General features: G+C 37.6%; 1 protein-coding gene across 2 annotated transcripts in view; it reads right to left on the bottom strand.

The window, feature by feature from the left end:
* chrm3a (cholinergic receptor, muscarinic 3a) overlaps nucleotides 1-17,189 on the bottom strand; it is a 93,167-nt gene that overhangs the window by 2,756 nt on the left and 73,222 nt on the right. The window lies entirely within an intron of this gene.

The following is a 17,189-nucleotide window of genomic DNA, read 5'->3' as shown; positions in this document are numbered from 1 at the left end:
ATAGACGTCTATTGTTTTAAAACTAACGTAACTGGTATTTTCTGCCTCTTCCCGACACATATAAACATAACCCTCACAGAAACCTTTCTGCATTTTTATATTTTCATATGAGCATGATTTAGTATGTTTAATAATCAATGGCCCACAGGTTTTACTATCCTCGTGAATATCCTTGGGAACAATTTTTTTACACATTTTTATTACACATTTTAATTTTTAATTATTTAAAACTAAAATTAATAAATACAAATGTAGCATGAAAAAAATGTTAGCTATAAAACAGTCCCTGTGATCAGAGAAAACATTTTTATCTACACTAGAGGGCGATGTTGTTCTATACAGCACATACTCAAGTATTAAAATCAGGACTATACAAAAACTTGACTTGTGTAGATTTTATTAGATTACATACATTCATATTTAAGGTTTAAATATTCAGTAAATTAATGTACAATTATATATCATATTTTAATTGAGGTATTTACCATTAAATACCACAGTTCACTATATTTCTACACAAACACGAATCTGGAATTTAACTAACAATTTATTTTAATACAATTTATATAAAAATAATCTACATTTATGCTTGTTTATTGTACTTATTTCTGACTAGAAACAGTTCACGCTGTTTGTGACACTCTTTCCCTCAGCGTGCAGACACACAAGCAGCAGGAGAAATGTTAACGTTAAAAAAAGATAAAAAAATTTGTTATTTACTTGGATTCAGGGAGTGGAAGTTCTTTCGAATGTTTCCCAGAATGCCTCGCTCAAACACACAGTTAATCTAGTTGATCGAGGCAGAGGATAGAATGTAACTGGCTCGTGGCCACAGACAGCTGCATGCGTGTCTCAACTCTTAAAATGAAAATGACGCTTCTTTCCTGACAAGATGTAGCAAACACAAACACGCTCAACATATACCGTCTCCACCCTCTTTCTGTCAAACAACCTCCCAAAGTAGGAAACACAACAGGGGGTCTCGCTCTTTCTCTCCAGCACAAATTCAGAATATGACAAATATAAAATCCTTGGGGCCGGGAGGGAATGTTCACAATCACAAAGCATAATAAAATACAAGAAGCCAGTATTACTAAATATAGTCATCATACACTTTGCAACAAATAAAATAAAGAAACTCGTTTGAATTAATAACATGCCTCTTTCTTCAAGTTTCTTCTTTTTTGCTTGATAAGACAAGCAGGACGAGAAAGGAAGACTGATATAAGTGATGTACTGTTTATTACATAATCACATAATCTGAAGATCACACGTAGTTATATCACATTCACACATCAGATTGTCAGTATGATGCCATATATGGGAATTGAATGTTTTGAAATATAAAAAAAGAATAGATTTGGCTGCTGGTGCTGTACATGGACATGTACACAGACTGGGATGTCCACAAATGGGAGCCAGAGGTAATAGCTATTCGATTTGATCTCAACTCTCTAACAGAAGAAGCAAAGAAGTGATCAGACAGACAGATGCTGTGGCTATGTCCAAAATAGCCCACATACTCTCTCGTTACTATTTATAGGTATGTGTTTAGGTAAAATGATCATTTTTGTTTCATTATGTCAACTACTAACAATATTTCTCCCAAATTTCAAATAAAAATATAGTTTCTATTTGCATTTATTTGCAGATAATGAAAGAACAGAAAAGATGCTCTGTATTTTTTTAGACCTCAAATACTGCAAAGAAAACAAGTTTATATTCACTTTTAAGCAATACAACAATAATATTTGCACATGTATTTAGGAAAAGTAAAAAATATCTATTTTACTTATAAATATATATAATCGATGACCTCGATTTTTATCACAGTTTTCATATGTCTTGTCAGTCTTTCACATCGCTGTTGGATGACTTTATGTCACTGCTGAGGTTTGATTTTGTTTAAATTTAACAGACACTGGACTGGAATGGCCACAATACATCCATTGTATTGCTGATTAAATGAAATTTTGGAATGGTCTCTTAATATTTTTCCACGGCTTTAGGTCATATAGTCTTTTAATGAAGTTTAAAAGAGATTTATAGCAGATATCAGTGTTTAAACTGACAGATTTCTTTGCATCATGCTCAAGAACACCAACAGTAAAACGGCTAACAAATGGCCTCTCACAGCTTTAATAAGTGTTTCGCAGAAATAGACCAAGCGTTCAACACATCTTTGAAATGAGAAACAATCAGCATTTAATGCAACCTCAATACACAAAGTAAAAGAGAGATCAACACTTAATACAAGCGCTTTGAACAACAATCTGTGTGATATCAATGACAGCAAAGGGAAACACATCACAAAAAGAAATCTAATTGGAATTGGGTTCTAGTTTGGACCCCCGCTCCCCCGCGTTCAGCTCTGTGGTTTTATCCTATTAGTGCAGCGCTATGACCTGAAACAAATACACAAGCTCAGGAGGAGGATCACAAACAGATTTTGTGCAAAACTAGTGACATGCATCCACCTAATTCCATTACTCGTGGAATTCGGGAATTGTTTTAATTTTGGCAGACAGCAGCTGATGAGGAGGGGGTTGTCATGGTGACCGCGATAGGATGGAAGGGTGCATAGGGGCAAATGTGGTGAGATGGAACTATTTACACACACACACACATGTAATTGATGAAATCCATGGAAAATTGATCAGTAATAAGTTTCAAATGTTAGAATGTTTGAAGACAGGAAATGAGTTAGTCTAGACTCACACTTACAAGTGCACAGAAGCGCATGCTCATGCATGCACGCACGCCAGCTTGAAGCCTTTGATAACCAACTGGTGAATCAAATGAACATCTGGAGGTTACATGCGTGACTTCCAACACATGCATTCAGTAAATAATTCACACACATCAAGGTTTTGTGAGGGAACTACAGGGACCTGTGAGGCTGTGAAATGCCAATGTAATTGTAAAAAATATATATCACATAGTAGTAAACAAGAATAGGAAGAGTAGTGATATATTGCTGTACATTAAATACAGTTTTGTCTAAAAACCACATGCTTTCAAATTTAAAGAAAGTTAGTTGCAAGTCTGATGCTACCATAAACAAGACTCAAACAAAACTTACATTTCAATTATGTTTGTGCAGATACTAGACTAAAAAGCTGTGCCTGCTTTTGTTCTCGCCGTTTTTTTGTGGGAAAACGCAGTTATCAGTGAGAAAAGCTGACATGTCTGCTGCCGTCGTCCCCTGTGGTGTGGTAGTTAGCTGTGAGGAGTGTGTGCGTGTGGTGATTATTTGTGAGTGTGTGAGTGTGTGTGTGTGTGTGGTTCGCTGTAAGGCATTATGCTTTGAATGAGGATTTTTGGAGATGGACGGTTAAATGTCATCACTGTCCGCATTCTCGAGTTTGAAGGAGACCCACAGTTACCTCACACGACCTTTAGCTTACAGAAATGTCAGCATTTAGAAATACCGCAGAATGCACACAGAACCTTGATCAATAGGTCCAATCAGAATTTCATCACTGGCCAAGGAAAAACAGATGACAGACTTTAATTACACCTCTCAATATCTCAATATCCTCCCTCTCTGATGAAATAATGACTTGATTTGATGAAATAATTATTGGATGACCTTAGCTGGTCCCCCAGCCTGGTCTGGATAGCTGGTTTTCAGGGAGTGAAGTAGTTAGAAGACCATCAAAACCAGTTTTGGCTCATTTTATTTATCAGTCAGAGCAGATGACCAAAAATATGAAAAACACAGATTATTTACTGATCTGTTCTGATTAAATGTGACGGCGAGAGATTTGTGTCCCTGAGCAGCCTCCTTCTACCCCTGCGTATCTGACATCTTCCTTCTTTCCATAATTCAGTCGTTTTCGGTTGAAGATGCACAGTGCAACTGCTGTGCCATGACAGGCATCATATTCATTGGTAAAAATAATCACCGCTCTTAAATAGGTTCTCAAATTCCCTCTCACCCATTGGTTTGATGAAGAGGAAGTCCCTCCCTAAACTCTCGGCATTCGGTGATGTTATGTGGGACTGCTCAAGCCCTTACAAACGGCTTAACCTTTGTCACAAACTGTATGGAGAATATACATAAAAAATTCACATTCCAAACTTGAATGGCTGTAATTCATGCATGCTTTTGGAATAATTGTATTAAATTAAATTAAAACTACTTAACAATTATTAATTCTTTGCGGAGGTCTATCGGAAGTTACGTTTGAGCCACCAAACATTTGTTTATGTTGTTGACACTTAAAACTTAAAAACACTGACAATTTTAACTACAAGTAAAAAATTTTTTATTTGTGAAATAATACCAATATTTATCTAGTTTCTTAAATGCTCATAATACTTTCATTATTATTTTTTAAAACATCAGTTTTATCAGTTTTTAAAAAAATATCTAAAACATATAACAATAACAATAATAATAATATAAATATATTAAAATAACAATACCACAATAATGCTGTACAGTATATGTCAATAAAAGTCCAAGAAATTACTGTGATATGTTGCAAAGACTTACTGATCACATACTTTTAACAATGTATTAAAAATGTTAGTATTTTTTAGTATCTTAATCCTGTTGCTGAATCAAAATAAAATATATATACACACATTTCTAGTACCCCATTTCTGGTCTAATTTTCTGTCCAGATGGGTATTTGAAGGATGTCATTTTCTGCACCTCCTGCTCTCAGTTTTAACACCACATTCATGCCACTGTGCTGGATCAGCTGAGAGATGATGTGAGATGTGAACATCACGAGTGGTAAACAGGTTCTCTCTGAAGCCAAAGCAATTTGGTGACCTTATTACTGTCTAGATGAAAATGCCGCTCAGAATAAAATCTGGAACGCCAGCACTCGATATCCAACAAAAGGTCCTCTGCAAGGTTAGATTATTTCATCAAGCACGACGGGCTAATACACAGACATGGTCTTCACACCTATACGCTAACCGCATCGCAACAGGAAATGACATCATATCACATAACAAAAAAACAAGGGCTGATAACATGAGCTACTGGAGGTGCTGTGGCCATATGAAACGTGATCACTTAAGACTTAAGGTAGAAAACACTTAAAAGAAAACAGTTTTTTATCCAGTCATCAGCAGTGCATCTGTATCGACCCGTCTGAGAGGGAGTAATACCTTAATCCAGCTGGGTGAAGAACCTATCAGAGAATTTGACAAGATCCACATCCCAGAGCAACAAACACATGTGCAACTGCCCGACATTTAATATGCCTGGAACGGCTTCACTACAGAAGAATCAACAGATGGGGAATGTTTTGTAACTCTCAAATCATTTTATTGCTTTATACTCTAAATGTAAAAGTCTCATTTGTGTCTGTTTATTTTTCTCCTAAGGAGGTTTACGAGAAACGTCCAAAGCAAATTGATATATAATTAAAACATAATTGAGAACTTAAAGTCTCCCGAGCTAAGAAAAGAGCAACATTTGAGCCATAAACATTTTGTATTATTAGTATTGTGTATTAGGGCAGGAGTTTTTTACTGCCATTATCTAAAACCTGGGATTTTAGATGATCTCTTAAAGGAATGTTTTCCGAAGATGCTGATTGAATCCTTCCCCAGATTGTTTTGTGTGAGGATAGATAAGAGTAAGAATATCGGAAGTGCTTTGATCCTAAGGGCAAAGCCACACGCTTGTATCCATAAAAAAACCCTGATCTCCTGCTACAGATGTTCTGACCCGGGGAATAACAGGCACAACAGGTCTTCTTAACCTGGCTCTTCCATTTCAAGCAACGGTAGCCTTTTATTACAGCTTTTGTGCCATGAGTATTAACCTGTCTCCACGAGCGTCCCCCGAAGGAATGCTTATACTGGCAGCGACAGATATAAACATCGTCATTGCGCAGCGTTTCCAAAACCAATAACTTTGAGATGCTTTAAATATATACGGTGTGAGCTGGGTAATACAACCATGAATCCGGAACAAATCTATTAAATTTTATGTGTGATCTTATGCATATCATTTGTTTGGGCATTAAAAAAGACATGGCAGAATAATGTTAAGACGTGGTAACATATGCAATCTTGTGTTGGGCACTCGAGCCACATGTAAATTTACATTTACATTTGTGCATCTGGCAGACGCTTTTATCCAAAGCGACTTACATTGCATTATACTAAACATTTGTTTGTAATTATGTGCAATCTCTCACACACTCCCATGACCTTGGAGAAGCTAGCGCCATGCTCTAACCACTGAGCCACAGGAGGATAGCCTCCTGTAAATGAATTCAAACGTTTGCAAGTGAGAACACCAGCATACACATGCATGTTTGAGCATATGCACAATGTGATTGTGAAGTGTGTGAGTGTTTGCATTGTGTGTGTGTGCAATGCATGCTTAAGTTGTGCGCAGATCTGCATGCAAAACTCTCCAGTTGGGTTGCACTGCACTCATGAGATTGTGATTCTGGCGAGGTACAGAACTGCAACCACTGCCAACGCTGCCACATACTATAAATAAAAACATAAATCTTCACCAAGTTATAATCCAACAACACTTACAACTATTATGTGTCTTTAGTAAAGGCAGTAAATATATGAAACAACTAATTTTAGCTACCTGTACTAAATAAAGAACAAAACTTTTTCATAATTTGTTCTTTCCAAGATTAAATTGTATTTTTTTTATCCAGGCATTTTTTATACTGTACAGTATATGGATAGATTTCACATTTTCATTTGTTTATTAATATGAAAATGTTTTTTTTATGTCATTGGCTTGGTGGAATTTTTTTCCAAACAGTAAGTGAAGGATCACCCCAAAGATAACGATGATCATTATCTTAAACACATTCTGACTATGCCATTCCATAAACTTCCTCCGGAGTGTGTGTATGTGTTCATGAAAGCTCTCCATATCTGTATGTTGTGCCATTATGATCAGCCCTTACATGGCATCCTGATGCTGGACTCCAGCATGGACCTGTCTAAGAAAAGAAGCACACACAGTCTCCTGTGTAAACACACCAGTGGGAGAGGAATGCTCACGCTGGGAGACGAAGAGGGCTTGCTGTAGGACGTCAGTTTAGGGACGCCCATCGATGCAATTTAAAATAACAGCATGTTCCACAGAGGCAGACTTTTGATGGTTGGCATACAGTCTGATCCACTTTTCAGCTTAGTCTGACTCCTGCTTAGACTATCTGACGGATATGTAATGCGGTCAATCACAGACCGTATTGTTTTGCTGTGCCGTGTAGGGGCTGGTAAATCTACAAATACTGTATATACAGCTGCGGAAAAAATTAAGCGACCATTCCAAATTTTCATTTAAGATGCATTTCTAGATGTATCATGTCCATTCCAGTCCAGTGTCTGTTTAATATCAACAAAATCAAACTTCAGGAGTGACAAAGTCATCCAACAGCAATGTAAAAGACTGACAGCATGACAAGATATGAAAACTGTGATAAAAGTCAAGGTTATCACATAAAATATAATTTTTTAACTTACAAGTACAAATATTGTTTAAAACTTGTTTTCTTTGCAGTATTTGAGGTCTGAAAAAATACATCTGTACATGCATCTGTTCTGTTATTCTGACCTGTTTCTCCAGTTTTCATTTTCTGCAAATATTTGCAAATAGAAACAATATTTTCAATTGAAATTTGGGAGAAATATTGATAGTAGTTCAAATAACAAAACAAAATGATCATTAAATTAATCATTTTGAAGTGGTCTCCTAATTCTCTTAATTTATATGCCTGTATATTGCAATATTAGAACTAAATGGAACAAATCGAAAATAATGCAGCGTTTAAACAGAAAGCATGAAAGTTATTTGCTAAAAATGTGTTAAATACTTACCTTTGTTAACACGGCACAGACAAAAAGTTGTGCAATGCCAAACGCATGTGTGCAAGGGCCAAGCATGCACTGATCTGGATGGATGACCGTTTATACGCATATGCAAATAATTTTAAATTCCACTTGCATTTCTAGTAATCCCCCTGCTTTTCCCTGTGAAACGCCACAAACACATCTGACCGACATTTTATTCTGTGCAACAATGTTTCTTTTCTATTCAGTACAATTCGGCACAATTATTTTCTGTAGAAGCAAACTAATCTCCTCTGGATATGACTCTGTATATTGCGTTGACTCAAAAATGAATCTACCCCTTTCGCTTTCATCCAACCATAACACTGCAGCCAAAATTGCATTAAATATTCCTTTTATATCTTCACCTTCGGAGGGCAGCACTTTGTAATTTCTTGGCTGCACAGTATGCCAATAAATAACTAATAATACAAAAGAAACACAAACTGATTTCTGGTCATGCTGGAAAAGATCCAGGGAGAAATGCATTCCGTATTCATTACAATGACACCGTGAGGGCACTCTGGGAATTTAATACGCTTGAAAAACATAATCTGCGAAAACCAGTGTAGCCTCTTTTCTTGCAGTTTACAAATTTATCTAAGAACGATGTGTACACTGCAGAAAGTGTACAGTAAATTGGAAAACAAGACGCCTAGTGTGGTCATAAATATTTAAGAGCTTTTAATTTCGAATTTCTGTTTGCTCAAACACTTCACAGTGAGACATAGAAGGTAAGAAGGGTATACATGAGGGTTCTTATCAGGGGTAGAACCATAATCATTGATATCTGCATGCTGAATACATGCATAGGAAATGAAAGGCATTTGGACACTAATGATAATTTTATATACTACAGGGAAATATGATTTTTTTGAAAGTGCGATTTCCAGCAAAACGCAGATGTTAATGGAGGTTGTGATGGTTTATTAACGGTAGGCATTTAGTGGATCGGTGGGGCGTAATAAGCAGGGGTCAGCATATGTAAATTACTGGATTGGTCGAAAACACAAACATTGAGTGCGTTTACATGGACAAAATAAACGGATATCTATCCAAAATCAGCTTATAAAAGAAACCTGTTTTCACGTGTTAGCAGAAAAACGCGTTTACATGGAAGTTTGAGACTTGCCAGGTTTCTCGCGTGCCGTGACTTCACTGTCGATAGTCTGTTTAGTAATTAAAAATGCAACGGGAAGACGGTCAGAAGCTGTATTTTTATATCTCTTCTCATGTCCGCATTACCTGCATATGCAACAATAGTTTTTAATTTTGACGTTTCTACATCAACTGCATGATTCGAGAGCGGACTTTTATGCACTATTACTTCTGATTGGGACTTTTACTATTGCGCTGTCATACATGCGTACATAAACAAAACTGAGAGAAAACCGGTAAAGGCGTTTACATGCAGCGCGAAATCGGAGTAATGGGCAAACAACTATCTCTGCTGAGCGTGTTTTGCTTACGCCCTTTATGAGCTTTCCCCGGTAAACGAAAACCGTTTTACGCATTTACATGACCTTACTTGTTATCAGATTATTAAGCATAACCGGAGTAAGACTGTGCATGTAAACGCACTCATTGTGTTTCATAAGCTTTTAATGTTAAAATACAGTCGGCTATTCCAGCTATAATGTGCAGAGAGACAAACAATTTACAATTGACCGTTTGGTCATTATGACTCTGTGGCGCCATCAAAACATTGTTGTCTCTGTTTGTCATCTCAACATTTGCCCAACCAATGGCATGGTTCTATCTGTTTGTCTACTCGTCCAATAGCAGACGAGGAACTTGGACAGCCATTATTTTGTAAAGGTGTTGTAAAATTACACACTTCACCTCTAAATTTGACAGCGGAATTATAAATGTAATCTTTAAGAATGTCAAGTGTCTATATGCAACTTTTCAGCATACTAAGAGAGCCAGACGCTAAGAGAGCCAGATATATTAATAGTCAACACAGAACAGAAAAGAACCGCTGACAGGCACTCAAAACTAAGTGTGTCACTACAATAACAGACAGTATATCATGCGCTCGCTTGCATATTGTTTGTTTCAGAGTCACGTTTAAAGATAAAAGAGCTTAGCGCTGATAAGACTCCAAAATATCAGACAAATTAGAGGTCTTCACGGAGGTCCCGAGACCCGACCCAGGACCCATATGGGTTCGGGTCTATATTTTAACTGGTTAGCCGGGTCGGGTCCAAATCCTATTAATTCGGGTCCCGGTCTATTTAATATTTTGTGTAATACCAGAGTCGATTAAAATTCAGCACCATTTGTGTTTTGTAACTTAGTTTCAACTGGTAAAATTAGGTGAAAAAAAACACGAGCAAGCTGAGGTTGCTCCTGGGCAGGCAGGCAGCTAACACACATGTGCACATCATATTTCTATGGCAACCGGAGCTTCAGCAGTAACAAAGTGACTATAACAATTGACGATTGGCTCTTTTATTTAGAAGGCGGGACTTATTCCACCATCGCGCACATTGCAACTTATCCCATTCCATGTTTATATTGATATAAATGAAGCATCTTGTTATATCTTAAATTGTTGTTCAGACTCGGCTCAGAGCACATAGATAATAGCAAAGTAATGCTGCTAACGTCTTTTGAAGCCTTTTTTTAAGTTGCCAGCCAGCGCCAGCTTTTTTTGGATATTTTAACTAAACTTTGATGGCTCACAGTACATTTTCTGTAATGAATATATGGACAAACAATATACCAAATGAAAGAACAGAGTCTGCCGTATTCTTCTATCTTCATTTGTTCTTTTTTGATTACCTAGTAAATGTGGGTAGGTTTCTTCAAAAATGCAACATTTTGATTAAAAAGCTGAGATAATTAGAATTTTTTGTCAAAGACTCTGCCCAGATTAGATGATTAAAAACAGATAAAATAAACAAACAAAATATATACGTTCTAAATTCAGAGATTCTGTACTTTTTCCAAAGGTGTGTAAGAGCGCCACCTGCTGTACAACAGTACAAACACAGATTGCCGTAATAACTCGTCTTTGGGGACTGTTGCATTTTAAATGACTGACTAGATAACTCGTCAATGGTAGGGAAAGAGTTGAGCATGTTCGCTCAATCGGCAAGAAAGGAATAGCATGGATACCACATTACACAAAAACGTTTATTTTTGCAACTTGTTTATAGACTAAAGGCCCGTTCAGTTTGCCCGCGAATATTCGGTGCGAATGTTCGTCGCGATAACGTTCTAGAACAAAAACAATAGATTCTTATGAAGCCTTTCATATAGACCGCGGATATCCGCGCGGCGAAAATGCGAAGGTTTTTTTTTCGTCTATTGCGACGAATCTTTCCCCATTCGCAAAGCGAAGAAACGGACCGTCCAATAAGAATAGAGCATTTTACGTCACGCGTCTAGAGCCACTGAGGGCACGCGGGGGCGCTAAAGGCTCAGAAAGCTGTTGTGAGAAAATGGATGTCGAGTTGTTACTGTCACATGTACAAAAACGTCAGAGCGACTACAAAAACCTGGTCAAAAAAGAAGTTCTGTGGCATAATTTGAGGTGGCATTCAAATATAAAAGTATAAACAGTAGGCTATATACAGTAGTCAACATTTGAAGTGGATCAAAAAGGTTCATCAAAGTTGTCCTAAGACAAGAACAATACCCGTTCTTGTCTAGGACAACTTTGATAAACTTTTTTTATCCACTTCAAATATATATATATATATATATATATATATTATATATAATCTTTCATATGAATACAATTCACATGTTATGTTGTTGGTACCAGTAAAAGTCATCAAATACAATCAGTTTCTTCAAATTTCTTAATTTTTATTTATATACAATAACTAAGCAGTGTTGCTTGTAGGTAGAACGCACAGGCACATGCAAACATACATCAAGTCAAGTGTACACAAATTTTACAACTGTTTAAATAGTACAGCTGCAATGCAAATGCCATTTGGTAACTAATTAACCCCCAGACCATCGTCCTGAAGTAACGATGAAAACGATCGTGGTACAGCTTTAACTCCTGGATCAATCTATTAAACTCCCCGTGCTCTTCTCTCTTCTCAAGAATAGGGGAAACCCAATATCATCTTTTTCTCTTCCCTTGCTCATTCAGGCAAACAACAATAAACTCATCTTCACTGCTGCTGGAGAAATCCATTTCTTGATCTGATGTTGTAAGTACGTAAAGCAAACAGTACTAGTAGCCTGTATTGCTACGCTAAGCTTTATCTTTTCTTCTTCTCAGCAGCCGAAGCCTGAATAGCGGTTGAGCGCTACCTAATGTTTAGGCATGAAATGTATTCTCAATCAGCTACATCTACCGTGCGGGCGTCAAATAGAAGAAAGCGAACATTCGTTTCGTCGTTGATATGAAAACTTGGTTCGTGGGGTATTCGTTTCGCTTTTTCGCATCTCCCGCATCTCCAATCTGAACGGGCCTTTAACAGCAATTTGCTTTGGAATTTGTGCTGATCAGGTCCAGTCAGGTCCAGGGTCTTTCCGGCCGGGTTCGGGTCAAACTTTCAAATAATAGTCGGGTCTGCGCAGGGTCTGGGTAGTAAATTTATGACATTTCTCGGGTCTTAACGGGTTCGGGTCCAACTTTCAAAATATTAGATAGGTCCGGGTCGGGTCTGTGTAGCACAATCACGGGTCTCTTCGGGTTCACATGTTTGGACCCGTGAAGACCTCTAGTTCTGATGAACACAGAGAAGGATATTTGGAAGGATGAGTGTAACCAAACAGGTCTTGGACACCACTGACTACCATAGTATGAAAAATTACAATGATGCCCCAGAACTGCTTGCTATTCTTCAAAATATCGTCTTTTGTGTTCATCAGAACAAAGAAATTTAAACAGATTTGAAACAACTCGAGGCTGAGTAAATGAAGATAGAATTTTAATTTTTTGGGTGAACTGTTCCTTTAAACATCAATCCCAAAAGCGTGCTCATTCTATCTCTACTGTACATGTTCCATTACCACAAATGCGGATGAAACTGCAATAGAAACCAAAGACTGCCAAATACTCAGCAGAGAAAGAAACAAATAAAAGAGGGCAGGTTAGGTTAAAGTGAAAGGGAGAAAGTGTTTCTGTTACTAACAACATGCACACAAAGGTTTCAAGCACAGATCAATTCAATACACAATTGTATAAATCTAATGCAGACCCGAGATGGAGTCCTGATCCCACGCCAGCATTGCTAAAACCTCTCTGAAGTGCTCTCCTGAGACACCTGAAATCTGGAAATCCTGAGCAAATGAATTCCAAGCTACTTAAAATGAGTTTTGATGCCTTTGCTTCCCTGTAGAGAGCATTATCTTAAGGCTATAATGCATTTCTCTCACTACTGTAATGTGATGATAACTAGCAGACGCGTCCACTGGGAAATATTTGAGTTATCTGGAGAGCCTGACGGAGTGTTGATAGTGTTATATGACTGCGGTTTGTGTTCTAGAATTCCCAACACATTCCCAGCAAAAAATTCCTCACCAGTTTTTTTTTTTACAGTAGCTGAGTACTGATTGTCTACAAACATGTCAGAGGGGCATTTTCTCTAAGGTCGCAAGGGAGATGTGCCTACCCATAAAACATATAAAAACTCTACAATAATAAAAGCAAATACAAAATAAAATAAAAATAAAAACATTTTAGAGCTGTCAATCGATTAAAAAAATTACTAATCACACACAGCATTTGACAACACTAAAATAAACATGTTAAACAAAATAAATAGTGTATGTTTAATTTCACTATACGTTTGTGATTAATCGCAGTAAATCACACGAAAAGGGTGCGATTAATCGCGATTAAAAGTTTTAATCTATTAACAGCGCTAACTTATAAACACATACACATTCATGCATATATTAAAGAAAAATATAAAATCTAAAAATGAATAAACATTTATATATAATTTCAAATATTGGTAAACATAATATAATATATATACATGTATGTCTATGTTTTTGTGTTTATAATACAAAATTAATATGCACAGTAGACACACAAACACAGTTTTATTGTGGATGCAATTAATTGCAATTAATCATTTGACAGCCTTAGTTTATAGATACAAAAATATATGCTTAATGTAAATGTACACTTTTCTAATAACATATACAGTATTAGTTGCTTGTAGATAGGAGTTTGATACATGGTGAGGTGAACACATGCATTTAACCTAAAAAAAAAAAAAACCCAGAGAAAATCACACAGAAAATCAGAGAAGAGATTTTACCTCCACATTTTATATGTCCACAACATGCCACAATTAAAGGGAAAATTCTACAAAGAAAAAGGCAATAACTTTGACAGTTTATAAAATTGTGCAACTGGCTTTAATTTAAAAAGGTGTCTCATGGATTAATAGATAGACATCCAACGTTATACTAATGAAACACCTTAAAAGTCCTCAAACTAGCAGTAAGAGTAGTAACCTCTTGTCAAGTATGAAGGCAGCAAGGTCATTTGGATCAATTTTAGCAGCACTTAAGAAAAATCTCTGAAACGCTTTAAAAAACAAATGCATTCAGAGTTATATGATATTGAACGTTAAACGATGTGGTATTGTTTAAATGATATGATTCAGAAGGGTGCACTTTAGGACTAAAACAAGTATGCAGCAATGCATTTGAAGCAAACAATGGGGTCCAAAAGACTTCGACCACTAGTAAAAATGCTTATATTTTGGATGTTTATAAACTAATACAGCATTTTTAAATTGCAAATATTATATATATATATATATATATATATATAATATATTTTTTTAAAATTTTAGAACATTATAGTTTTGGTAAGGTTTGCATAAAAAGAAAACCTCATATTTCTGGACTGTATTTATAAATCGAATTATGCATATGCTAATATTGCAATGCAAATGTCAGTCATGTTCGTACATACAATAGTACCTGTGATTGAGATTGTATTGAGATTGTTGTTTAATGCCTTCCTTGTAAAGATTGTTAAGTTGTAAAGCAGAAAAGCAAGGAGAAGTCAAGGAATGATATAATAACTAACCAACAATAAAAAAAGACAAATTACACAGCAAAATCACGTTCCACCTCCTCAACTGACTTTCCAATCTGCACGTCGGCCTGACAAATGACTCTCTCACCAGCCCTATTCTGATTACAGGCTGATTACAGTCTGATGAGAAATACACAACTGCAAAATACAATAACAGGGTGCAGACATATGTCTGTCAGGGCTTCATCTATAACACATTTGGTGGAGGCAGTTAACCTTCCAAAAATGACAAACAGGAAACTTTTCTGTGCATCAAATCCAACAATATTTTGACTGATATTGCAGTCTGATCTAGCCAATAATAACAAAATTCAAACGTGTTGGAAGACCCAACTACATTGCAATTTATAAGCCGAGTACTTAGGCAGGACTTTGTGTAAGGCTTGCAATTCAAAGAAACCAGAACCCAGAAAAATGAAACATCTCTCCTCAAGGCCCAAAGCACTGATACGCCTAAAAATGGAAAAGCTCTCAAACTGAATGAGCCAATCGGTGTCATTCCACCCAGACACCGGGGTTGAGGCACAGCGAGCCAATTTGGATCAATATTTCTGTCAGGAAAACAGCCGAGTTGGAAGGGAATGTACAGAACAAGGGCATGACGTCTGTCAACTACGAAATAGGAAAAACGCCCCCCCACCCACCTATACCATTACTGTAAAGTGTAAACTCTTCAGCTCTTCCAAACTACTGATACTTTGAGCTAAACACTGTGGTAGAAATCACCCGTTCGTGTCAAATCGCACCTTTCACAGATCATTTGCTTTTAACTGACAATTGTGTCATCGTCTACCCACCCCCATGTCGCTCGAAACTTGATTTATGGTCTTTTTTCTTGTGAAACACAAAAGGAGTTATTATCAAAACATCAAATCCGCTCTTTTCCATCCTACAAAATTGCATGCTGAACACTGGCTGTCAAGTTTAGTTGCAATTTAGCGCAGTTTATTAAGAGACATGATCTACCAGGTTCCCTTGCGTGCAAAATAAACCCTGTGCCACTAGACTAGTATATCTAAAGTGTAAATGTATTAAAACAGACATACCTTTAAAGAACTACTAAGCTGCTAAAGTGTCTTATATCTTTCCTTGCAACAGGACTGCAATAAAAGTATTTCTTTAAAGGGATAGTTCACCCAAAAATGTAAATTCTGTCATCATTTACGCACCCTCTTGTCATTTCAAAGCGGTATGGCTTCCTTTATCATGCAGAACACAAAAGAAGATATTTTGAAGAATGTTGGTAACAGAACAATGGCGGTACCCATTCACTTCTATTGTATGGACACAAAACCAATGCAAGTCAATGGGCACTGCCATTGTTCAGTTACTAACGCTCTTCCAAATCTTCTTCCAAAATGTCTTCTCAAAAAGAAAGGAAGAAAGAAAGGTTTGAAATGACAAGAGGGTGAGTAAATGACGGAATTTTCATTTTTGGGTGAGCCATCCCTTTAAGTACAGTTCCCTTTCTGTCGGTCTCTCGACGTTGTGTTGAACCGACAGATGGGGTTTGATCTTGAGAACCTATCAACTCTGATTGTACTTTTTAAAAGGCCAATGAAATTGGCAAATGGTATGATGCGCCAGTCTCCGCCCCATACATACGGGTATAAAAGGAAGATGGCGCGTCCATTCATTTACCTTTTGTTCTTCGGAACCTGCTGAGCATCTTTATATGCAAAGCGCTTATCTCTCGGTACTACTGGACCATACGACGCAGATCAGTGGACTCATCCTGGACGGGACGAGGAGATCCTGAGTGGCCTGCCCCCGGGGGTCAGAGAGACCATCACTCAGGCCAGGGCTCCTGCCATTAGGCGCCTCTATGCCTACAAGTGGCGCCTCATCTCGTCCTGGTGTGCTTCCCGCCGGGACGACCCACAGAGTTGTGCGATCAGTGTGTGTGATCAGTGTCGTGCTGTCCTTTCTTCAAGAGAGGCTAGAGAGCAATCTCTCGCCATCCACCCTTAAAGTCTATGTTGCCACCATTGCTGCACATCAGGATAGGGTTGCAGGTAAGTAACTGGGACAGCACGGCCTGGTCATCAGATTCCTCAGGAGCACGAGGAGGTTAAATCCTCCCCGACCACGCTCTGTACCCTCTTGGGACCTTAATGTGGTCCTTGCGGGCCTTGTTAGGGCTCCGTTTGAGCCCCTAGGAGAGGCCGCTCTACCTCATCTCACGATGAAGACGGCTCTCCTAGTGGCGCTCGCCTCTATCAAGAGGGTAGGGGATCTACAGGCACTCTCTGTGTCCAACGTGACTAGAGTTTGGACTGGGTGACTCCAACGTTGTGTTGAGACCCCGGCCAGGCTA

The sequence above is a fragment of the Triplophysa rosa genome, linkage group LG10, assembly GCF_024868665.1.
Source record: "Triplophysa rosa linkage group LG10, Trosa_1v2, whole genome shotgun sequence".
Classification (NCBI taxonomy): Eukaryota; Metazoa; Chordata; class Actinopteri; order Cypriniformes; family Nemacheilidae; genus Triplophysa; species Triplophysa rosa.
This window is presented reverse-complemented; position numbering and strand designations above follow the sequence as displayed.